Here is a 25,392-nt window from a genome sequence, read left to right as displayed (position 1 = left end):
ATATATATTTGCATTTTTCTGGTGCTCTTCTTTTGTATATTCCATATTTCCACTGCTGTTATTTTCTTTCTGAGAGCCTTCCTTTAAAATTTTATGTAATGTAGGCCTGTTTGTGATGAAGTCTTTCAGCTTTTGTACATTTTAGAAAGCCTTTATTTTCCTTCATTTTTTAAAAACTATTTTGACTGGGTGTAGAATTCTAAATTGACCAATTTTTCTTTCTTTCAGTACTTGAAAGACAGTCCACTGTCTTCTCACTTGTATTGCTTCATTAAGAAATCTGATGTAATTCTTATCTTTATCCCTTGGTAGAAAAGGTTTTTTTTTTTCCTCTGGCTCTTAAAAAAATTTTTTTTAATAATACGTTTGGTACAATTAGGTTCTGATTATGATTATGTGGTTTTCATCATGTTTTTTGTGGTTTGGTTTGAAATCCTTGGACCTGTGGATTTATAATTCTCACCAAATTTGAAAATTTTCAGGTATTATCTCTTCAAAAAAATTTTTTTTGGTCTTCCCTCCTTTAGGGACTCCAATTATGTGTATATTAGGCTGCCTGAAGATTGCTCATGGCTCCTTTATGCTCACTTTATATATTTTTAAAGTTTTTATTCTCTGTGTGTTTTATTTTGGATTGTTTCTATTGCTATGTCTTGAAGTCATTAATCTTCTCTTCTTCAATCTCTAATCTGCACTCCCTCCAGCTCCATCTTACAGAAGCTGTGACAGGCATTTTTAGGCATCTTAAGAGAGGACATCATGTTTCCTCATCCTCAGAGTAGACCATCCATAAGATGAAGAAACCTTTTTCTTGCTGGTGTTGACCACCTTTTAGAGCATAATTTCTGTGTTATTATTACGATAACCATATGTTCTAGTTTGACTGGGACATTCCTTGTTAATGCCCATTGTTTCGAGCTAATTATTAATACACTCCCTTTCACTATTAAAAATCTCCCAGTTTGAAAATAAAACATACAGTCACCTAAGCCAATGTTCTAAGAAAACACAATTTCCTTTCCTTTCTTTTATTAGCCATCCTCTCAATGTTAAGCAGTATAACTGGAAGTTCCTCGTCGTCGTGTTGGCTTCATGGTGTCTGTGTAGTTGAGAGAATACTGGCTCACTAGTGTTTCTATCAGTTTCTCTTTGGAAAAGACTCAATGAAATGGCTGTCTTATTTTATGAGGAAACACCTGTCTGTGCCACTATTTTCTTTATATCTGTGCTTTAATGGGTAAAGGAGACCAAGGAGAGATTATTAAAGCTACTTTGTGCTTGATACTTGAAAGAGATGCATGAGGTTAGTGTGGTACTGGGGTTGGGTGGGGGGGCAAGCTGAGAATCAAAGGGAAACATGTTACCCTGTTTTCCCAGTCTTCGAACCAGAGGGCTTATGTGAGTCATATCTCTCTCAGAATCAATGGGCTGTATCAGATATTGGATATATCCTACTTTTTGGTGTTTTAATTACTCATTTTTTCCATCTCCCTTTAGTTCACTGGAACCCAGCTTCCCAGAGATCTTTGATTGCTATTCCTTGGATAAGAACAAGGAATGGCTTTGGGAAGGTGTGCACCCAGATAGAAACAATAGGGCTTAAAGAAGGCAGGAGGTAATATTTTACCGGGGAAGAATAGGAATTTTAAAAATACTACTTAATGTATCTTTTTCTCACGGTAATCCAGTTTTCCATCTTCCACTATTGTCCTTTAGCAATTAAGGCTAGACCCAAAGTTTTACTGCCCCATGGAAGGAGGAATAGACAGATATTCCCTAGGTCAAAAATGTCATTTCTCCGGCTTCCCTGGTGGTGCAGTGGTTGAGAGTCCGCCTGCCGATGCAGGGGACACGGGTTCGTGCCCCGGTCCGGGAAGATCCCACATGCCACGGAGCGGATGGGCCCGTGAGCCATGGCTGCTGAGCCTGCGCATCCGGAGCCTGTGCTCCGCAACGGGAGAGGCCACAACAGTGAGAGGCCCGTGTACCGCAAAAACAAAAACAAAAACAAAACAAAATGTCATTTCTCAGATTTGAGTATAAAAACAGACTCTTCTGTTTTTTTTCTGAAAAATGTCTATTCAGGTTTTCTGCCCATTTTTAATCGAGCTATTCATTTTTTGATATCAAGTTGTATAAATTGTTTATATATTTTGGATATTAACCCGTTACCAGTCATATCATTGGCAAATATTTTCTCCCATTCAGTAGGTTGTCTATTTTGTCAATGATTTCCTTTGCTGTGCAAAAGATTTTAAGTTTAATTAGGTCCCATTTATTTATTTTTGCTTTTGTTTCTTTTTCCTTAGGAGACTGATTCAAAAAAATATTGCTTCGATTTATGTCGAAGAGTGTTCTGCCTATTTTCTCTTCTAGGAGTTTTATGGTTTCTGGCCTTACATTTATATCTTTAATCCATTTTGAATTTATTTTTGTATATGGTGTGAGAAAATGTTCTAATCTCATTCTTTTACATGTAGCTGTCTAGTTTTCCCAGCAGCACTTATTGAAGACTGTCTTTTCGCCATTGTATATTCTTACCACCTTTGTTGCAGATAAATTCATCTTAAGTTTGTAGGTTTATTTCTGGGCTCTCTGTTCTGTTCCATTGATTTATGTGTCTGCTTTTCTGCCAATAACATATTCTGAGTGTTTTAAAATTTGATTTCTATAAATAGTTTATTATCACAGTGGGATAAATGAATAAGATAAATGAATTAGCTTTTGGAACAGCTCTCATTTCTAACATGTAAAGAAGGTAAAAATATTCATTATAGAATGCTACAGTGAAAAAATATTTTCAGCTGGGTGGGAGGCTACTGTCAGGTCTGGGATTTGATTTTGCTCTACTTACAGAGTAAGAAATTAGCCTGTTACTGTTTCATGGGTTCTGGCTGAAGACACAAGACTTTGATTAGGAACACAGAACTCCATTACTCATGGCACAGCAAGGAGTATGAGTATCTGCATATTTACACCCGTTCTCCTGTCCCCAAGTCCCATCAACGTGAACCAACTTGCTCAGATCGATTTGGATTTGATGCACACAGTGGGTTTGCATCACAGCTAAAGTACACTGACCTTGAGGAATCTACTGGTTTTTTAACAAACAGTAAGCAAGCCTATTCTTTGTCTGGGGAAATACCCTTACCTCTTCTATCAGAAGAGATTGAAAGTCTAATTATATCTTAGACTAGAAACTAGGTTAGGTGACATATGCAGTCATTCCCAACTCTGATATGCTAATCTCTCTGATCAAAAATTGTGTTTTTCTGTTGAAGTCATTAGGCAGAAGAATCCCTAGTTCAATCACAATTTTTAAACAGGTATAGAAGATAAAAATTTTCAGTAATAAATTTCACATAATTTCTCATTCTGAGACCACCCACCATTCTGCCTGATGCCAAAAACTTAAAGTAAAATTCAGTGATTTCACAGATATTTAGGTTTAACACTTAATCACATTGGGATGCTCCCTTTTCCTGAGTTCTGTTGATCCTAGGGCTTACACAAATGCTGCTGTTGTATGAGTGAGCATGGGAGAAGAGGAGGATGTTCATTTCCTCACCTGCTCAAGTTCTAGGCTGGCTTCCTGTTCCACACATCACTCTTGTCATGTACAAACAGGTCATATGCAGGATTCCCTTGGATCGATGGTGAAGTCATGAGGAAAAGAGAAGAGCACGCTGGTCAACAAACAAAAGTATTACCCTCCCATACAAGGCTAATTAAATATAACTTGATGGTCAAAGGTACTAGGATGAGGGAGGGAAATAAGACTCTAACTCTTGTAAGGTTGAGAGTCACTTTTCTCCAGATTTCTTTCCTCATATAGGAAGCCCAGCATGGAGTACATGTATAGTTGCACATGCCATGTTCCATAGCAAAGCAGATCTAGAAAAAGAATAAGCTCCTGCACATTACTCACAGTGACCAGGAGAGGGCACTTAGCACAAATGAATGAAATAATTCTGCCAACACCTGGTTCTAAAGATTCCTCTTTGGCTCTACCATTTGTACAAATCAATTTATTTTATGTGTCCATTGCAAACTCCTTTGGAGCTAAGGATAATTGCAATTACACATTCCTCTTGATGACAGTCCTCAACTATAATAATATCCCAGGTGGCTGAGACACTCATTTTTCCATAGAGAACACAGGAACAAGACCATATGAATATGAAAAAAATTCAGAGGGAAGAATTTATTTTTGTAGACAATTTCTCAAAATGAGCACTTTAGAGGAATTAAAATGTGTTTGAGCAATCTTTCAGAAGAGGGAAAACATACTTATTGAAACCTTCCTGTAAGGAAAGACTTCTGATATGCTCTCTTTCCTCCATTTCTTATATATATATATATATATATATATATATATATATATATATATATATATATGTGGGTTGGTTCAGATTGTGAGCTCAAATAATTCACCTTTGAACACACTAAAATGAGGGAAAGAATAGTATTCTATCATAAAACAAAATGAGACACTGCATTTCCTAGGGGAAAAAAAAAAACCTTGAATTCTATGTATTTCCTTTTAGGCCTACCATAGACAAACAACAATAAATTGGCCAACCATGTTCTTCAGGTGTATAATTTTCTTTCTTCCCAAAGTGAACACTCCCTGGGAAAACACAAATAACTTCTAATTTCAAACTTCTAACTTCTAATAACTTCTAATTTTCTCCCTGGGAAAATACAAATAACTTCTAATTCAAATAACTTCAGAAGCTATTTTTATTTCTTTTCAACACAAAAAGAAAGTAGGTCACCTTGACCAGAGCACAAAATAATCTTTTCCAAGAGGACTTGAATGAGTACCTCATTATCCAAGGAAAAAATACATACCAAGATTTTTTACCACTTTGTTTTGATTCATTTTCAAATACTTTTTATAGCAATGGGAAAAAAATATCGATGAATCGGTTTTTCCAAAACAAAGCCATTTTGTCTTTTAATTTTAGCCTGAAAGTGGCTCCTCATTGTAAGTATTTTAGAAAGAATAACACTGTGGCAGAGAGTATCTGAGAGACTTGCTTGTGGACACCTAATGTTTCCAAATTTGGGAGTAATATTTCCACCCATGAGGCATTGCTTTTTTGTTATAAAGTCACCTACAAATTCCGAACTGTTTCTGTCCTATTAGATATAAAGAAATGTCAATAATCCAAAGAGATTATGGTTTAATTTACATTTAGTAACTGTAACCAGCTTTAGTTTGGGAACCTAATTCTTTCTGATTCAAAGGAAGTACATTTTGTTCTTGGTTGACAATTCACTTTCCATGTCATTAATAATAATAAACAGTAACATTACTGAGTGACTGTTTTGTGCCATCACCCTCTCAACTATCTTCTAAGATAGTTTTTATTGTCCCCATTTACAAAAGAAAAAACTAAGGGAGCTCAGAGATGCTAAGTAACTGTCCCTGAATACAGAGCCACTAGTGGCAGAGGCAGAATTGGTACCAGCTGTATCTGACTCCTAATCCTTGCTGTCTCCACCATGCCTCACTTCTTCTTAATTGCATAAATTATTTTACCAAATTGAAACACAAATATCATTTTCTGTTAATAGCAACAGTAACTACTTTCTTGACTTTCTATTTTTCAGTTTTGGGCAGAAAGGCATTACAAAGTGAATTAATTTTTTATTGCATCTGGTAAGAATCCAGAAAGTACTACGAATTCTTACTATAAAAAGTATACCTATATGACTAGGCCGAGACACAGTACTACATACATTTTCTAAGAGATCTTGTTTTCAATCAATATTAAGACACTTTGTCTACTTATTTATTTCATTTTAAACCAAGGTAAAAATCTTGCTGTTGGATATAATACTTAATAATCTAATAGTCAAGTTCTTGAAACAACAATATACAGTTATCTGAAAAAATACAGATTTCAGAAGGTTTAAGTAGATTCCCTCAGAAATCTATTCATGTGCTTACACCCAGAGGCCCACACAAGTTTTTTAAATCAGTTTCACACACTTTACCAAGTTCAAGCTAGGTGATATAGCAGGCTTTAGAAAATCTAGGGCTTATTTTTAAAAGGTCAGGTACATAAAATCTCAGAGGTGTGTACAATCCTTTTGAATAGCTGCCATCTTCCTGAGAGTCATCAGCATCAAAACAACAGGCAAGGTTATCCACGTGGTTCCTGGTTGCCTGAGCCATTCCTTGGCAGGAGTGCTCAAGACCAGCTGAGCCTTGGGGAAAATACCCAGAAGATAGATTCCTGGGAGCTCCAAGCCATCTCAGACTAACCCCTGCCTCTGGTTCTGTTCCTATCCTGTGGGTTGTAGCCAGAGGCCCCAGCCTGATCCATGTGTTGAAGACTGTGTATGGGGCTGCTGTGCGGTCAGAGTGCTGGTCTGTTGAGCAGAGGCAGGGGCCAGCCTTCCTTAAACGTCTCCCTCCGTCCTTGTGGACCCGGATCAAGTCCTGTTCTTTCAGCGGGGAGCTGGCCCAGGGGCTGCCTAGCTGGGGGGCATGGCTGGAACTTGCATTCCCTCTGACCAGTCGGTCCACCTGTTCTCTTCAGATGACTATTCCAGTGCCTTAAGGGAAGGAATCCACCACACTTTGCCTGCTGGACCCACCCCAGCTCTGTCCTCTATACGGGGATTGCCCGGGGGTGGGGTGGCTGGGGGGAGGTGTGCCCTCCGAGGACCCAGCCCAGGCTCCCAGGCACCTGAGCGGCAGCGCTCCCTCTGTCCTCACGTGCTCCTTCCATCCCCGCCTGCTCACCTCTGAGGCCTGTGATTTCGGCAGCTCCAAGCACTACCTCCAGTCTTCACCCTTTCTGTAGTCAGCACGGTAGAGCTGATCCAACCCCAGCTTCTGTACTTGCTGCCTGTGTGACATTGGAAATGACTTTGCCTCTTGGCTGAGCTTCACACTTTATGCAGGATACAAATGACATGTGACATTGTGGAAGTTTAAGTTATACAACATGTCAAATCAACATTTATGTCTCAATAGAAATAATAAATTAATAATAAGAGAAAATAAAGCTCAACTCTGAGGAGGCAGCTTGAAAGGCACTGATAAATTACTAGACTGTGAGGGACACAAGGCAGCAGAACTGTTAAGCTGTTATGGTCTCAAGAAAGCAACATCGCATAGTTGCGGGAATGGGAAGTTTTTTTTTTATCTAGAAAGGAAAGGAAAATGGGATCCCAATCTCACTCTTTACACCAAAAAGACTACCATATTTTAAAATACAGCAATAGAAACCATAAGTGAAGTGAAAATAAGATTCTGCCTAGAGTAACAGTACTGTGAACAAATGAGGGTAATTTTGGTAACAGAGCAAAATAAAGCTTATTTCATTAATCTACAGTTAACTACCATAAATCAAAGTGAAAGGACTAACAACCCCAGAGATAAAGGATATGAACACTTAACATGACTGGAAATACAAATTACTTTTAGACTTAAGAAAAGATGTTCAAAATCACCCATAGTAAAAAAAGGCAAATTAACCCTATAAGAAAAATAACCATTTCCATTTATCAGATTGATAAAGATCAAAACGTTTGATAGTACCCTGAGTTGAGCAGGATAGTACAGGAAAATAGGTGCTTTCAAATACTGCTGATGGGAGTAAAAACTGAAACCATCCTTTTGGAAGGCAATTTGGCAGTGACTAACAAATTAAAAACACACATACCCTTTTATTCAAAAAGTCTCTTTTTAGGACTATATCCTGCAAATATATTTAAATATGAACAAAAAGCTATCTGTACAACGATATTCATTGCAGCATTTTTTAATAGTAGCAAAAGCTTGGAAAGAACTTAAAGATGTATAAGTAAGTTCAGTTACACAAATAAAGCTCTATATAGACAATAAACACTGTGTAGATATTAGCAAAATCAACAAGGCCATACTGCTTTACTAATATGTAATTGTCGCCAAGACAGTTAGATGGATATATTTTTTAAAAAGCATAAAATAATCTTATGGTGCTATCTTTTTGTGTTTTTAGGACAAATATTTGTGTGTGTATGCTTGTATATGTATGTACATATACATAGGGGATTAAATAAGAAATTGGTAACAGACACTCCAGGTAAACTGGTATCTGAGGGGGCAGGGTGAAAGGGAAATTTATTTTTTACTATATATTCCTTAACCGCACCTTTTAAATTTTATAGCATATGCGTAATTTGCTTACTTTGTCTTCTTTAAGAGTAGGGGCTTTGTGGTCAAACAGCTTTGTATGAAGTCCCATTTCTACCACTCTAGACAGATTACTTAATCTCTCATCTTTACAATGAGGATAATCCACTAAGTAGAAAGTGTTTGCCGTTTTTTTTTTTTTTTGGTCTTTTTCTAGAATTAATTAATTAATTAATTAATTACTTTGGCTGTGTTGGGTCTTCGCTGCTGCGTGCGGGCTTTCTCTAGCTGCGGCGAGCAGGGGCTACTTTTCTTTGCGCTGCGCAGGCTTCTCATCGTGGTGTCTTCTCTTGTTGCGGAGCACGGGCTCTAGGCGCGTGGGCTTCAGTAGTTGTGGCTCACGGGCTCTAAAGCGCAGGCTCAGTAGTTGTGGCATGCAGGCTTAGTTGCTCTGCGGCATGTGGGATCTTCCTGGACCAGGGACCGAACCTGTGTCGCCTGCATTGGCAGGCAGATTCTTAACCACTGTGCCACCAGGGAAGTCCCTGCCATTTTTAAAAGCGCAAATTTTAAACAACAGTAATTATTCGCTTGTGGTAGATTTTCAGTCATTATGATGGTATAAGGGATACATGGGGCAATGGTTTCCTAGATGACATGACAGTTGTTTTGCTACCCAGAATTCCCTTCCCTTCCTCTGGCAATCACATTCAGATATTCCTTTGGAGAACTACCATCTGCCCACTTCTCAAACCATTTGTTTTGAGTGGACCCGATGCTTGATACTGAGGGTTGATATGGAACTTAGACCTGGCCAATGAGGGCTTTGCATTCCTAGTCATAGTAAGGTAGAAGCAACAGTTTGGGAAGACTGTCATCAGCATACCGTGAACAGTGATATTCCCAATTGCACCTCTTTCTTCCCAGACCCATATATGCATTGGTCACTGGTCGAGACAAGATTTCACATTCTCTGTGGACCCCAATTCACAAGGAGCTGACTTCTACCTACCATCATAATTGCTGTCTTCAATAAGCCATTTCATTCTTCTATGAGGCCGGCTGCTTCTGTGCAATGAGGTACACAGTAAGATCTATAAATCTTGTGAGAATCAGCACATTTCTTTACTTCTTTTGGCTAAATTTTGCAGTGTTTTGAAGTGCAACGTATTTTCCTTTCATGTGTGGCTTTGTAACTGGGTCCCTGTGGGATCAGATTCTACTTACAGGTCCAGAAGGACTGCTTTAAGTAGAATGGAACATGAGGCAAATTAGTATCCCCTGGTTAGGTGACAACGTCAACAAAAGTCACCACAGCTTTTTAAAGCAAAGAAAGACTAGAACACAGGATAGAAGGGGCTACATTTGCTGTCATTGGAAGGTCAATGGGTTTAGTTTCGGGGTAAAGAAAATTTTCCAAATTCTTCCAAGGATCACCTCTCCAAATTCCAGAATCTTACTTTTTCCCAAGATATGCATTTTCACGTAAGAAATCTGGCAAGTGTTTGAATTCAACCCATGTTGTAATTTAACAAGCCGTAGGGTCAGACTCTGGTTTCCGGCTACCAACAGCCACAAGAAAGAAGAGTTTTTTAAAGCTAAAAATTTCCTAGTTCTCTAACCACATTGAGTGGATAATTTAAAGCCCTGAATTTTTCATTTCTCTTTTTAATCTAACGCAGTATGCAGCAGCCAGTTCACCCCTACTCATCATGTCTTCATACTGTGCCACCTTATCACTCAGTTATCAAAGTCATGTTTCCTCTAGGCACCTCAAGCCAGGTAAATACAGGTAATAATTTAACTATTTCACCACTAGCTTCCACAGATTATTATTGTTCCATTGTTTAATGGTAGGTCAATCCTCACTTCCTTCAAACCCAAGTAGGTTAAATACCTAACCTACTACCTCAAACACTATTATCAATCAGAATTCAGTCACAGATAACAGAAAACACTCTGTTTCAAGCCAGAAGTAATTTAAATCAGGGAATTAGATACTTATAAAATCATTTAAAGAGATGGAGCATTGGACTCTAGAAATAATTTCAAAATGATTCTGGCCCACTAAGGGAGCTGCTACCTTGACCACATTTAGGGAAGCTGGAAATCTGGAAGCTGTCCCTGGAACTATTGCTCTGGACTGTACTACTTCTCGAACTTCCTTCTCTATGTGGTCAAGGGCTGAATTCTAAGCAAAGCAAATTAACTTCTAGGGATTTGTGAACTGAAAGGTTCTATAAACATCCCTTTAAACAATGTTTAAATTTACCTAAAGAAATTCTGGGGTAAAGTTTCATATGTCTCAGTGCAAGGGGTAGGGAAACATTTCCTGTTATATAGGTATAACAGAGGAATATTATCTCTGTGAGTAGCTTTTTTATCTGCTTCTTAAAAAATACGATGATCTTTTTATTTACATTAATTGACAAGAAAGGCAAATTATATGCTGATTAGGTACAGTAATTTCCTAAAATAATGAATATTAAAGTGACATGTGCAAGGGAAAAACAATGGATGAGAGCCCTGAGGCACATGGACATATACAGCAGCAGGCCCATTGCAAATGGAGCCACATATTTGCAAATTCTCAGATGAGATCTGCACAACCACATCTCATGGCTTAGTGCTTTTAAGCACATGGTTTAGTGCTTTTAACTTTGACAAATCAAAGAGGAGAACAACTTTATACTATTTAATTGTTTACGTTAATGGCTGGAAGTTTAAAAGCAAAAATGAATTGTGTACAGATATGTTCAACAAATTTAAATAAAAAGGGGGAGGAAACTAAAGGTAGTGTAATCCCTTTCAGGACCTAATAAACGTGCAGCGATGAAAGACCATTCAAAATTCAAAACTGTTCCTTAATTGTTCTCTGCACTGGGCACATCCTAACTAATACTTTGCAGACAAACCAGCCCATTCACAGATGAATGTTTTTGAATTAACTGTTGCACTTAGGGTGTACCATTTGCAATTTATTTGCTTACATTTACATTCTAAGTTTCTATAAATTTGCTCCACACATTGCCAACTTGGGTAGAATGACAAGGAAATTCAGTTTCAACTCAAATTCAGTGAAAGAAGAATGTCAAAATCCAGATCTGGACATCGTGGCTGGGAACTGAGCGTTCTGTGTTGCTTGGCTGAGCAGTGGTGTAGTTGTCCTCTGGTTCCTATTTGCCCTAGTTCTTCATACTTTGTGGTTATTTCCAATGTGTGCTCTTAAATAATTGAACCCACCATTCTTAACATGACCTAACTGTGGCCTTTGTATTTATATATCCAAAAAAGAGTATCATTTAATAAATGGATTATTAGTATGGTATAAAAAACACAAAAGGCAAGCAGAGTAGGAAAAAAAGAAGGAAACAAACTGTTAAGAGAAAAGGGGACCCAACAGCATAGGTTAATGAAATTCAGTGTTTGATTTGAAGAAAACATAGACCATGTATTTCTTGGATTTCCTGAGTGAATCCATCGATAAATCTCTTCTTCCAGCATATGTGCTTGAAATAACTCACCAACATTCCAACAGACTAATGTCTCCACCCAGTTACTCATTCCAGAGTTATAGTTATTGAGTCAAATGCCTTGGCCATTCTAAGAAAATTCCACAAGTAACAATTACTGTACTTGGCAGGAAGCCTGGTAATACCCAGCTAGAACTTTTTTGTTGTTGTTGATTTTAAAAATATTTTTCAGATTTATTGCTACTTAGGAAAGTGTATCATCAAAATATAAAGTGAAGAAAGAGCTAAAAGAAGTAACTTAGGCTAATAAATATATAATGATATTCCAAGTCAATATACTTTTTAATTATAACCTAAATATAATTGAATCCCTGTCCCCAAATGGCCTATTCTCAAATAGTAAATAAAAGCAATTGGAATCTTTGCGAAGTCTCTTGGTGGGGGAAAAATGCCTGAAAACGGATGGCGTGTTTTTAATACAAGCCACATGACTTAACTTTTTTATTTTTTTGGATAGTTTTCTTGCTCCTCATCACTTTTCAATATTCAACTCAGTCCCTTAATATGGTTCTCCCACTGCCACCCTTTCTCTCTCATTTTCCTCCTTCCAGAGGAGGGACCCTCCTATGAGTCCCTTACCAATAGCTCTAGCTGCCTACAGAGACTTTCCCTGCTGCATGCAGCCCTCTGTCAAATTTACTCTCACCCTGTGCTTTGATTGCTTTTCTCATAAGAATTATCCTATCACTAAAATTCTGCATAGAAAATGAGATCCAATCAGTAATAATTTTTTCTCTTGGAAGAAAACAAAGTGGTGAGGGAGGCTATGGATACTTTCAAAGTAATTCTATTTCTCTGTTACCCTTTCCCCCATCAGATATTTATGCACCCACGACCCAGAGGAGAATGCCATATGTGTTTGTACAACTCACCACTACCACTCATCCCACTCCAACATGCTTTTCTCCTTCTTCACTTCGGTCAGACAGGCTTCCCATCAGGCACTCTGGAAAGTGTACCATACCTGTGCCTGTCTAAGTTTCTCCTAGAAAATTGGAAAGGAAATGCATCAGCATTAGGATTTTAGTGCCCACCCACCCTCCCGGGGTCCTTGTTTCCATAACATGAGGATGAAGGTAATTTCACAGAACTCTTTCTATTACACAGGCAATTGACTATTAGATGAACTGTACCAACATAACTGCGGCAGTATGGGACCAAGCTGAATAACCAAAGTTTTGAGAAATCAGAAGTCGCCTAGAAAAAATTTCTTGCCATCCTGAATACTATAAAATGAAGGGAGTTAGATAGCTGAAAAATCATACTGGAGTTAAATAAGGAGGGACACTCCCCAAACTGGAACTCCTTTGGCAAGACAGGGGCTCCTCAGGGTCAGAAGTCTCACTGTAGAGCATCGCACTTCAAGAGGCTCAGTCAGTCTTGCCCGTCCCTTCCTCTTCAAGTCTTCTGCAGATCTGGGGTTTAGGTTCATTCATCTGTGATTCTCCTTCAGGGCAGCTGCATTCATCAATTGGTCTACCTCAGCACTGTTTAGCTTCACTAGCCACAAAAATTTGAGGGGATTCTGGGGCACTATAATAAAGTTAAAGCCTATTTAAGGTTTTCTCAAGTCTAGGACTAATCGTTCTTCATGATCAATCATTCCCTCAGGAACTTGATCCAGACAATTCTGAGTCTGTATCATGCTCTACTGCCCCCTAGAGGATGACTCATTTTAGTGGTTTTCTGTAGGAACGCAAAAGCAGAGTTTTTACCCACTCATAGCTATGAACTTGACACATGAATTCCAAAAAACTCCATCCTGCCATACACTCATTCTGGAGCAGTGAGAAAGTCCACTACAGAAAGGAAAAAACTGTGTGGCTTTGAATCCATTAGACCTATAGACAGTATTTTTCTGTCTCCAGGGAAGTCTACTAAAGCAGTTTTAAGTCATTTACTAGCCACACCTAAAATTCCATTTCTTGGGTTCCTGGTGAGACACCTCCCATGAATTTCTCAAATTCCTAGTAGCAAGTAGCCTGTATCAGTAAATCCAGAAACTGATTTCAAATCTCTCAGTGGAAGCCATGTTCTGAGGACATGAAGTATTTGGAAGAGGAGTAGAGACATTATAAGCACATGTCTGCTATAATCTTTTTTTTTTTCCTTTCAGGAGTTATTACCAGAAATTGAGAAAAATTTCAAGAAATTGAGAGTCTGTTGAGAAAAGATTATAAATCAAGCTCATAGATAACCTCTAATACAATGCTGCATAAATCTAGTCCTGTTTTTAGAGCATCCAGTTCCCAAAATTGACATTTTGCTTCAGTACATCTCCACAGCATTTCATTGGCTTTTAGTATTATTCTAAAACCCATTGGCACTTGTTCTCAGACCATTTTCTCCTTTATATCTCTTCTGTTAATAGTTTGGAAGACATAGGGTAAGTGTTTAGTTCTAGCAATTATTATGCACTAGGCTTAAAATCACCAAAAATAGTCCCTAACTTGTAACTCAGATAGAATTTGGGGGCTTCCCTGGTGGCGCAGTGGTTGAGAGTCCGCCTGCCGATGCAGGGGACACGGGTTCGTGCACCGGTCTGGGAAGATCCCACATGCCGCAGAGCGGCTGGGCCCGTGAGCCATGGCCGCTGAGCCTGCGCGTCTGGAGCCTGTGCTCCGCAACGGGAGAGGCCACAGCAGCAAGAGGCCCGCGTACTGCAAAAAAATAATAATAATAATAATAATAAACAATGGTCAGTCATCCTAATAGGTAATTAAGCAGTTAGAAACTTTACTCAGTCCCCAAGGAAAATGCCAAAATAGAGAGCACATACTTATGACCGCCAGTTTTCTTTAAAAAAAATTTCTTCAGACACCACATTTAGTCTCAATATCTAGTCAATGTGAAATAAACATTGAATATTTAAGATATATCTCCATTCTCTTACAAAGTGTTGTGGCAGAGCTGCTTAGAAATTAAGTTGGAGTACCATCATGAAAGACGTATCTTTTTGTGAAAGATGATTAAATATACTGTAGCAGATATAGCAGTAGTTTATTTAGTGGTCCCTTAGTATCACATACAAAAAATGTATTATTTACTTCCAGAAATAATCAACTTGATAATATCCATTTACTCATAAGGAAATGGGTAAACTGTGTCAATTTTTCTTATGAATCACTTGTTTATATAGCTGATTATTAGTACAAAGTTATAGCATAGTAAAAATGTATTGATAAATAAAACAGTAACTTCTGTTTCTTTATTCTTTGTTCCTATAGCTAGTTGTAAGGGATATTTTTCTTTTGTGAAAGGAAGCCTTTAATGTAGACACTTAGAGAAAAGCCCCTTTGATTGTGTACATAAGTGTCAACACAAGCAAAGTCTGCTGTAGTAATTTGTGAATTTCCTCTGTGGTTTGCTTGAAAGATTACGAAATGATCATTTAGCCCTTCTCATATGAAAATATCACCATTTGGATTACAGCTGGAGCTGCTCTTAGCTGGGGTCCTGTTACTTCCAAAAACAAGTCACAGCATTTTTAAGAGCCCCGTTTCAATGCTCATGCATGCTTTCTGCCTCATAAACCTTGCAATTTAGTGTCAGATCACCTTAAATCATTTCTTCTCCTCATCTCATTCACAATTCACCATGCAGTCATTGTTGAGATGCCCAAACACCATTCTCAACAAAGGGCAGCTCATAAAATAACCAGAGTCCTAAGAAAATGTGAATACTCAGTTAAATGAATTATTCAATTTACAAATGAAAATTTAAATGGGATAACTCTAAAACTATTTAGTCTACTATAAAATGGCATTGTTTACAATTAAGTTACCTTTACCCTTTTTAAATTAAGAAACAAGTAGATGTTGGTACATGAAATGTGAGGGCCTGACTAAAGTCAGTTTGGTGTGGTCAAGTATTGGGCAAGATTCCCCATTCACTTCAGCCAAAACCTTGTCATTTTGGTGAGATTAAGGTTCCAATTGCTTCAGCCCAAGACCTCTCTGGAGCAGACGCTCTGCTATTCTGGTTAAATTAAGCCCGTTTCTCTCCCAAGTGAGTAATTACTTAAGTTCCCATGCTGAGACAGCTGAAGTGACTCTTCATTTGGCACACTGATTCTGGGAGTGCAATACATGTTTGTTGAAACCATGCTAAGTTAGGACAAAGTGTTTTTATTATTACTACTTATTAACATGTATTGAGAATAGATATTGTACTTAGTCCACAAACAATACATAAAGGAAGTCCTCATTCCTGCAGATGGAAATAAGCAACTTGGATGAATATATATGGATGAAATTTATATCCTTATGGAAACTATAGCTCAATTGAGAAGATGGGCATTGAGCACATAATTACAGGTGAGGCTAGTTTTACAAACAAGTGCAGTATACTATGTATGTGCAAAAAAGGAGCTGACCTTGTTTTGGGGTGAAAAGAAAGTCTCCAGAAAGAAATGACATTTGCTCTGAGACTTGAAGAATGTGATGAAGTTGGCTAGCTAAAGAGTAGAAGAAATAGTGATTAATGCAAAAAAGACTCTGATGGGAGAGCGTATGACAGTTTGGTCTGGAAACTGCAATGAACAGTAGCAGTGTAGAGGAGGTGGGGCTGTGGGGATGTGGCGGTGGTGGTGGCATTGAACCTATATAAATTGGCAAGAGCAGAGTCCATTAGGCCATAGTAGGAATTTTCTACTTCACTCTAAGGAAGTGAGCTTCTCCTAAATTGTTTTGATGACAGAAATGACATTGTCATATGTGTGTTTGTAAAAATAATCACCCTAGCTACAGTATGGACTATGTGAGGGTGGGCATGGGTCAATGAATGTGGGGAAATTGGCTAGGAAGTTATTGCCTGAGAGATAATTGGTGACTTTGTCAGGGGTGTTTGAAATGGAGATGGGGAAAAGCAGAAATGTTAAAGGAGGTCCAAGGGACCATATTCTAAAATGGATTGGATGTTGGGGTAAAGGACAGCGTGACCTGAGGGATGACTCCCAGGTTTCTGGACTAGCCAGCTGGGGTTATGGTTACTAAGAGAGAGGAGAATAAAGTAAAAAGTTTGCTGCAGAAAAATAATCAGTTTGGGACATGTTATATTATATATTAAAAGTATTGGTCTAGACATATATATATATATTAATGCATTATTAACATTAATTTAAAAAGTATTTCCTTTCTATCCATGATTAAACACACTTTCATATATACAAATACTACTCCTGATTCCTCTTATGTAACTCTTTTATTGATTCTGTGATGGGTTAAATTTATTTAATAAGTAAATAAAATACTTTATACTTTCTTTTTGATTATGATTTTTTATGAATCACCATAATTAGTTTAGAAGTATTAATATTTTATATTAATTAGTAGGTGAATATTTTTGGTAGTATCTGATTATTTCCAATATTGTGAGTATGTGAAATGAATTATTCATGTTCTTTTCAATAGATTTTTTTATGTTTGTTGTTTTCTCAATTGTTTTCCCAATAAATTGATTTATTCACAGATAAAATAAGTATGTACCAGATATGTTTCTAAGACAAAGGTACAGTTGAATGTATCTGTATGAGCAGCTAAAAACAGAATAACCACTTAGCTGACCCAAAGGACTGTGAAATAATACTATGTGTATTATTTTAAGGCACCAGGTTTTGAGATGATTTGTTACATAGCAATAGTTAGCAGATATGGTACTATTTTTTCATTACCTACCCTCTAAAATTGTTCATATACAATCATTCCTTGTGATCATATAGAATCATTCTTTGTTGTTCTCTTATTTACATCCATCAGGTTTCTTTCACAGTCTCTTATTATTCTCCTCCTTAAATCTTAACTAAAACAAAGTTTTAAAGAGGATATAAAGTCAATTTATAAAATCTATTGTGTTTCTATAAACTAGCAACAAACAATAAGAAAATTAAGTTTAAATATTTTCATTATAATAATCTCAAAACACATAAAATATTTATAAATTTAACAAAAGAGATGCAAAGTTTCTACACTGAACATTACAAAACACTGCTGAAAGAAATTAAAGACCTGAATAAGTGGAGTGTATACCATGTTCATGGACTGGAAGACTCATATTGTTAAGGTATAAATTGTCCCCAAACTGATATATAGATTCAATGAAGCTTCAATCAGAATTCCAGCATTTTTTTGGGTAGAAATTGTCAGGCTGTTTCTAAAATGTATATGGAAATGCAAAGAACCAAAAACAGTCAAAATATTTTTGGAGGACTTTCACTATCTGATTGCAAGACTTACTATAAAGCTATAATAATCATGACAGTGTGGTAATGACATGAGAATAAACATGCTAGTAAAAAAGAATAGGAAGTCTAGAAATAGACCTGCACATAGAGGCAAACTGATTTTTGACAAATGTGCAAAGGGGTGTCTTGGAGAAATAGTCTTTTCAACAAATTTTGCTGAATCAACTGGATAGCCATATGAAGAAAACCTCAACGCCTGCCTCGTACTATACCCAAAAGTATTTTAAAATGGATCATAGGCCTAAACATAAAGCTAAAATTATAAAACTTCTGGAAGAAAATCTTGTCAATCTGGGTTAGAAAAAGATTTCTTAGGATGCAAAAGGAAAATAAATTGATCATCTGGATTTTATCAAAATTACAAACTCCTGTTCTTCAAAAGACATTAAGAAAATGAAAAGGTAAGCCCATGGATGGAGAAGATATTTGTAATACATATGTCTCACATAAGTTTTGTTTCCAGAATGTATAAAAAACTCTTACACCTTAATAAGAATATAAGAAAAAAATTGGGCAAAAAATTGAATATATATTTCAAAAATGTATAGCACACAAAAAAGTATCACATGAAAGTAATGCTTAAAATCATAAGTCATTAAGGAAATGCAAATTAAAATAACAATGAAATACCACTTCACACCCAATGGCTAAAATGGAAAAAGACTGAAATATCAGGGGTTGGCAAGAATGTGGAACAACGGAATCTCTGTATGCGGCTGGTGTGAATGTAAAATAATACAACTGCTTATAAAAAGATTTGATAGTTTCTTATAAAAGTAAACACATACCTAACTCTAAAGATGCAGCAATTCTACCCCTAAGTATTTACAAAAATAAATAATAAAGACATCCACTGAATAACCTGTAGATGAATACTCATAGCAGCTTTATTCATAATAGCTCCAGTCTGGGAAACAAACAAGCAAATAAACAAATTATGGTATGTTCATACCATGAAACATTACTCATTATGAAAGATAAATGAACTGCAGATTGAGCAACAACATGGATGAATCTTAGACCTGCTGAGCAAAAGAACAGACAGAAAAGGATATCTGCTGCATAATTCCTACTTACATGAAGTCCTAGAGCAGATAAAACTAATCTAGGTGAAAAAAAAATCAGATCTGTGGTTTCCTGGGGCAGGGGTGGGGTGGGCTCATGGGGACTTCATGGAATGATGGAAATAGTCTATACCCTGATTGTGGTGCTGATTACAAAGACATATGCATTTGTTAAAACTCATCAAACTGTGTACTTGCAAGTTACACATCTTATTTTATGTAAATTATAGCTAAATAAAGCTGACTTATTTTTTAAAGAATCTTCTTGCCTCAAAGTAACAAAACAGGCACTTTAAAAATTAAATAATGTCTCTTTTTCCATGTTTAGAGAAAACTCCTTTCTGCATAATTGTTTATATACAAGTAGTCTTGTTGACTTTTAAATTGTAATGTCCAAGTACCAAGCATTAACAACAGTTATCATCTACTTACTGCCTAATGTAAGCTAGATTCTCTGCCATATACTTACAAATATTTCATCCTCACAACACTTCCTGCAAGATAAGTCTTATTATCTTTATTTTTGGTTGAGAAACCTGAGTCTCAGAACACTTAATTCGTCCAAGAACTCCCCGTTAGTAAATAGTAGAGGTAATAGTTATCCAAGGACTGTTTGTCTCCATCAACCAGTTATCCCAAAGCCATTTACCCTTAGGCACTAGGTAAACAATCACTGCTAGTCATTTAACTGACCTGGCCACAACCTCCTTCAGTGAGTCACTAAGCCTAATTTTCCAATAATTAAAACAAAGAAAGAAAATGAAAGAGACTATTACTTACCTTTATTCTACTTCACGTGGCAAGAGTAATATAGTGTTTATAACAGGATAAACCTGAGGTTCAAGATCTAGTTTTGTCCATTTTTAACTGCGCGTGTTGCTTAATCTATCTAAGCCTCTGTTTTCTATTCCTAAAATGGAGGTATTAATAACCAGCTCACAGGGTTGTTGTGAGGATAAAATGAGGTAATACATTTAAGCACTTTACACTGTGTCAGAAGCATTGCAAATGACAAGAAATAGAAATGCTTATTGTTAATGAGAGGACCAGTAGTGTCCTTTAAAGAGAGTGATTAAGTTGCTATTTTTATTACTATTCATTTCCTTATTATTTCCTTCTTCTACTGAGAATCCATTTAGCAAGTCTGAAAAGGTCTTGTGTATTCAACTCATTTTTTGGGCATGAGAGATTCCTTCGTCACGGATCATTTTGAGGTTGTATACATTCATTTACAAGTTTCACTTAATATTCATTTAATATTTTCATTTAATCAATTCATTTAATGTTTTCAAATATGCTATTGTATCATAGGCTCTTGTATTAATTATTTGCAAAACCTTATATAGACTGTTGAGAATAAAGTATAAGAGATATGTCACTGGCAGAAAAGCCTGTCTTGTTCCCATAAGTAGCCCAGAATAGTGGTCAAACTGTTCAGTGCCATTATGTGACCTATAGGAGACAGAGTTCCCACACACTTTATGAGCTTCAATTTTCCTCTTTTTATCTGCCACTTTCTGGAAGGGATGGCTGTGATCCATGAAATAGCTAAAAAGTAGGAAAAGAAAATACATAGAAGCCAAAGAAACCCATGTTTACAACAACATACTAACTATATAACTAACTGGACCTGCTTTAAAAGCTATATCATAGCTTTAAGAGCCATGATATAAAAGTCTTTGATTCTTTGCTTAAGGTGCTATATAATCAAGAAGAAGTGAGATGGTGAAATAAGCAATTTTCTAATAATAACAGAAAGAGAAAGAACAATGATTCTCAAAGCTCATCTTGAGCAACGATTAGTAAACAGGTTTTCACCTCTAGAGCCCCATCAAGATCTTTCTTCACTCCGCCTTTACTCCAAACATCCATAACACCCTCAAATGTTCTGAGAACTACTGTCTTACGGGAGAGAGAGAAAATAATACAACTCCATATAATTTGCAATAGGTTGTTAGTAATCTGTGGTCTTAGTCCTCCTGGACACTAAATGAAGGCAGGGCACTTTGGGTTAAGTTAAAGCAGAGGGAAGACGATCTGATGGTGGACTGCAATCATAGCATGTGACAAGTAGATGGGGACACCTTAGTTAAGCATGAATGTTCCCCTGACCTCTATCCCACCATCTCAGAGGATCATATCCAGGTTGTATTAAATAACTTTTAGGGTTCTGAGACAGTGAAGCTGAATCCAGGAAGAGCTGAGAAGCAGCAAATAAGGCAGGACATGGACCAAAGGACACACTTCATTGTATCAATTAAAAACAGGAATGACCCTAGTACAACTCATGGCATGAAGAACAGTGGATTCTTTGTCATGGACAGTCCATCATGTCCAATCGAATCACTTGGACTTCATTTGTAGGCAGTTTTGCCAAAAATAAGGCTGACCCCTTATTTCTGTGGTCAATGTAACCAAATTACTTTGAACTCTGATTAACTGAATTTCAAAGACATTCTCCTATCATAACTTCACCCCCTTCTCATCTTCCTGTTTTGTTATAGTGACTAACAATATTTACTTAATCACATATGAATATGCATTAAAGACACTAGAAAAAAATACTTTTCCATTCCCTAGGGTTAAGCTCCACTTTTCCATTCCCTAGGTGGCCCAAGGAGATAAGTAACCAAACAAGATATATTTAAAATTCATTATTTCTGGAATTCTTCTATCTGGTCTGTTTACAGTTATGTTTTGTTTTTTTTTCATTTCAGGCTTGACACAGAGATAAGTGTGTACCAACAGTCTACTTCGTATATTTGAGCGAGTACCTGGAAGTGGTATGTGGCAGAAGATAAGAACGAGGTCAAGGGAACACAAGCACATTGCTAACTTCAAAACTAACTTGCTCTTCTCCTCCATTTTACCCTAAGTAAGAAGATTTCTGGTTCACGCTGTACTCCTTTCTAAATTACCTTCAAAAATGTGCTTAGTGTTTTCATTCACCTCTCAGTTCATCTCCCTTGTGTTGGATATCATGCCTACTTTTTTCTCAATCATTTCTCACTTACACATCTCCAACTTCCCACTTTCTTTGTTGATTTTATTCTCTGTGATGTTTTCAAACTGCATGGCACCAAAGCACGTATGAACATTAGTCTACCAATGAACGACATTTGTATGAGCTTCCTGAACCCCAAACTAAAGAATCTGTGCTCAACTCAGAGTCCTTCCACCAAGGCATTAGTGTTCTGGCTTTCTGCGTAACTCTACTTTCCATTTATATGAATTATCCCACATATATGAATACAGTTTACAAATATCAGAACAGTCTTATAGAAACTTTCACAGGAGATGGAAGCAACCTAAGTGTCCATCATCGGATGAATGGAGAAGATGTGGCACATATATACAATGGAATATTACTCAGCCATATAAAGAAACAAAATTGAGTTATTTGTAGTGAGGTGTATGGACCTAGAGTCTGTCATACAGAGTGAAGTAAGTCAGAAAGAGAAAGACAAATACCGTACGCTAACACATATATATGGAATCTAAGAAAAAAAATGTCATGAAGAACCTAGGGGTAAGACGGGAATAAAGACACAGACCTACTAGAGAATGGACTTGAGGATGTGGGGAGGCGGAAGGGTAAGCTGTGACAAAGTGAGAGAGTGGCATGGACATATATACACTCCCAAATGTAAAACAGATAGCTAGTGGGAAGCAGCCGCATAGCACAGGGAGATCAGCTCGGTGCTTTGTGACCACCTAGAGGGGTGGGATAGGGAGGGTGGGAGGGAGGGAGACACAAGAGGGAAGAGATATGGGAACATATGTATATGTATAACTGATTCACTTTGTTATAAAGCAGAAACTAACACACCATTGTAAAGCAATTATACTCCAATAAAGATGTAAAAAAAATTATTTATTTATTCTTGGCTGCATTGGGTCTTCATTGCTGCGCGTGGGATTTCTCTAGTTGCAGTGAGCGGGGCTACTCTTCGTTGCGGTGTGTGGACTTCTCATTGCGGTGACTTCTCTTGTTGTGGAGCACGGGGTCTAGGCACGTGGGCTTCAGTAGTTGTGGCACGCGGGCTCAGTAGTTGTGGCTCACGGGCTCTAGCGTGCAGGCTCAGTGGTAGCGCATGGGCTTAGTTGCTTCACGGCATGTGGGTTCTTCCTGGACCAGGGCTTGAACCCGTGTCCTATGCATTGGCAGGTGGATTCTTAACCACTGCACCACCAGGGAAGTCCCAACAACTTTCATTTCTTAATCAATGTGACAGACACTGCAGTTTAAATTCTTGATATCAATATTCTAGAACCTTGAAAAAAATAGCATAATTCCATCTCTTTTCCTCTTATGCTATATACTGTAGAATTGTCCACAAAAGAAGATCTCAGAGTCAAAGTGGAATCAGCTATGGATCTTACTAAAGCTAAAAGCAAAGGTATCTTGATGTAGCTGCAGTTATTATTGCCATGATTCATGATTATTTCGGTGTTGAGTAGAAGGAACTGTAGTTTCTCCAATTTTGCGAATAATAGCTTTGTCATTGAACAGAAGGCACAATGTGTGGCTAGACTGTCTCTCACAGGGTTTGCAAACACTTTTAATTGTCCCCAATGTGCTAGCCACAAGTTTGTTTTCAGTTGGCTGCATCATAAGGCAGAGAGAATTTAGAGAAAGGGGAAGAGAAAGAAAAGCAACTAACCATCTCATGAGGAAGTATAACAAAGGGTAATGTGTTTTCCTCCCTAAAGTACTGTTGTGTGTTTAAAAGAAAATAAATAGTGCACACATTACTATTCTAGTTATTTTATTCTGACAAGAAATTTTTAAGTCTGTTGGAGCAAATTTGAAAAAAATGGTGAACTTCATTCAGCCATAAATTTTGATGAGTTAATCAACTGACATTCATTGAGTGCCCAGGTGGGCAAATCACCATTACGGTATACTACACTTCACAGTATAACTGTATTCAAGAAATATTTGTAAAACAAATGTACACTGAATTTCTGAAGGGAAATATTTAAAAAGGGAAAATGGCAGTCTGCACACTCTCACACATATAAAATACATCCAAAGCTTTAAAGTCCAACTAAAGGAGTTATTCAATTAAATATTAATAATCATAATAAAACGTTATAGTGAATGAATTGAAAGTAACTGGAGTTACTTGGCTATTCACAAAAACCAGTGATTTTAAAACAGGGAAATACTTTAGAAAGGATTTGAGTTAATCCTTGAATCCTACATAAAACTAAGAGCCAGGGAAAGTAAGTCAGCTGTCCAAAGATACACAGCTTTTTTATGTAAACACCAGGATTGGAAGCAAGAGTATTTTATCCAAGATCCAGGAAAAATTTTCTACCCTCTCATTAAGGGACACTCGGGTTTGCCACTCTGACAGCCTGAACTCCATAGCAGAGGTCTTCCCTCAGCAACGTGTGGTCAAGCCCTAGCAGTTGTGGGCTTCTCTTTCCTGGCGAACGAGCTCTTCATGGGTGAATATAGAACATTTTTCTGATGAGAGATAATTACACTCTCTCCCTTCCTGATTCTCCTATAATTTGGCCCGTCCATCCAAATTATATACACCTGCTTCTTCTTTTTACTCCTTCTCTTAGTGCGTTTGGGGAATTGAGTAGTTTAAGTTCTGCCACAAGTCTATAACATGATAGCTAGAGATGTCTCTGAACTTCATACAGAGGGATAGCACTGCTGACCTGCCATCATCCATGGGATTTGCACTTGAATTTTTATCTTCAACATTTAAGTAAGAGATCTGGCAATCCATAGGCAAGCTTCCACCTGACACCCGTTTGTGATCAAGGATGGTGTGTGGACACAGCAGAGCAAATCTTACTTGACTCAGTAAAAACCAAACGCATCACCTTGGATTCAGAATCATGAGATCTGATTAAGTGAGAGAACCAGCCAACCCTCACCTTAGTGTCAGTCAGGGTTCTTGAGTGGTAAACAACAGAAATTGACTCTGACCACATTAAGCCACAAAGGAATGCAGTGGAAGAATGGAAGGAAAAGCTGAAGAACCAGGTCTTCGAAGGTACTGGCCTAAGACACCTTAAGGGGAATCTGTGTAGCAACAACTCACAGAAACTTTCTTTACTAGCGGGAAGAGCGGGCTCCAACATTTCTGACCTTTGTGTACTTCTGCTCAAGATCTGAACTCTAGGGAGATGGTCTGATTAGCCATGCTTGAGTCTAATGACCACCGTTTGAAGTGGGGGAAGTCTCACGAATGCTTAGTCAGTCCCACCATGCAACTGGGTAGGGGAAGTTTCCAAAAGGAAGATACAGTTGTTCTGACCAGAAAACAAGTGAAATGTGTGTTGGGCAGTCAAATCAGCAGAGGTCCACGACACAATCCAAATGTGGTGGTTAATCATCAAGAGACAGAGACCAACAGTGATAGGTGAATATTGAAGTGTATCTAGACAATG

Source organism: Phocoena phocoena, chromosome 3 (assembly GCF_963924675.1).
Source record: "Phocoena phocoena chromosome 3, mPhoPho1.1, whole genome shotgun sequence".
Lineage (NCBI taxonomy): Eukaryota > Metazoa > Chordata > Mammalia > Artiodactyla > Phocoenidae > Phocoena > Phocoena phocoena.
The sequence above is the reverse complement of the archived record's forward strand: the minus strand, read 5'-3'. Positions refer to the sequence as shown.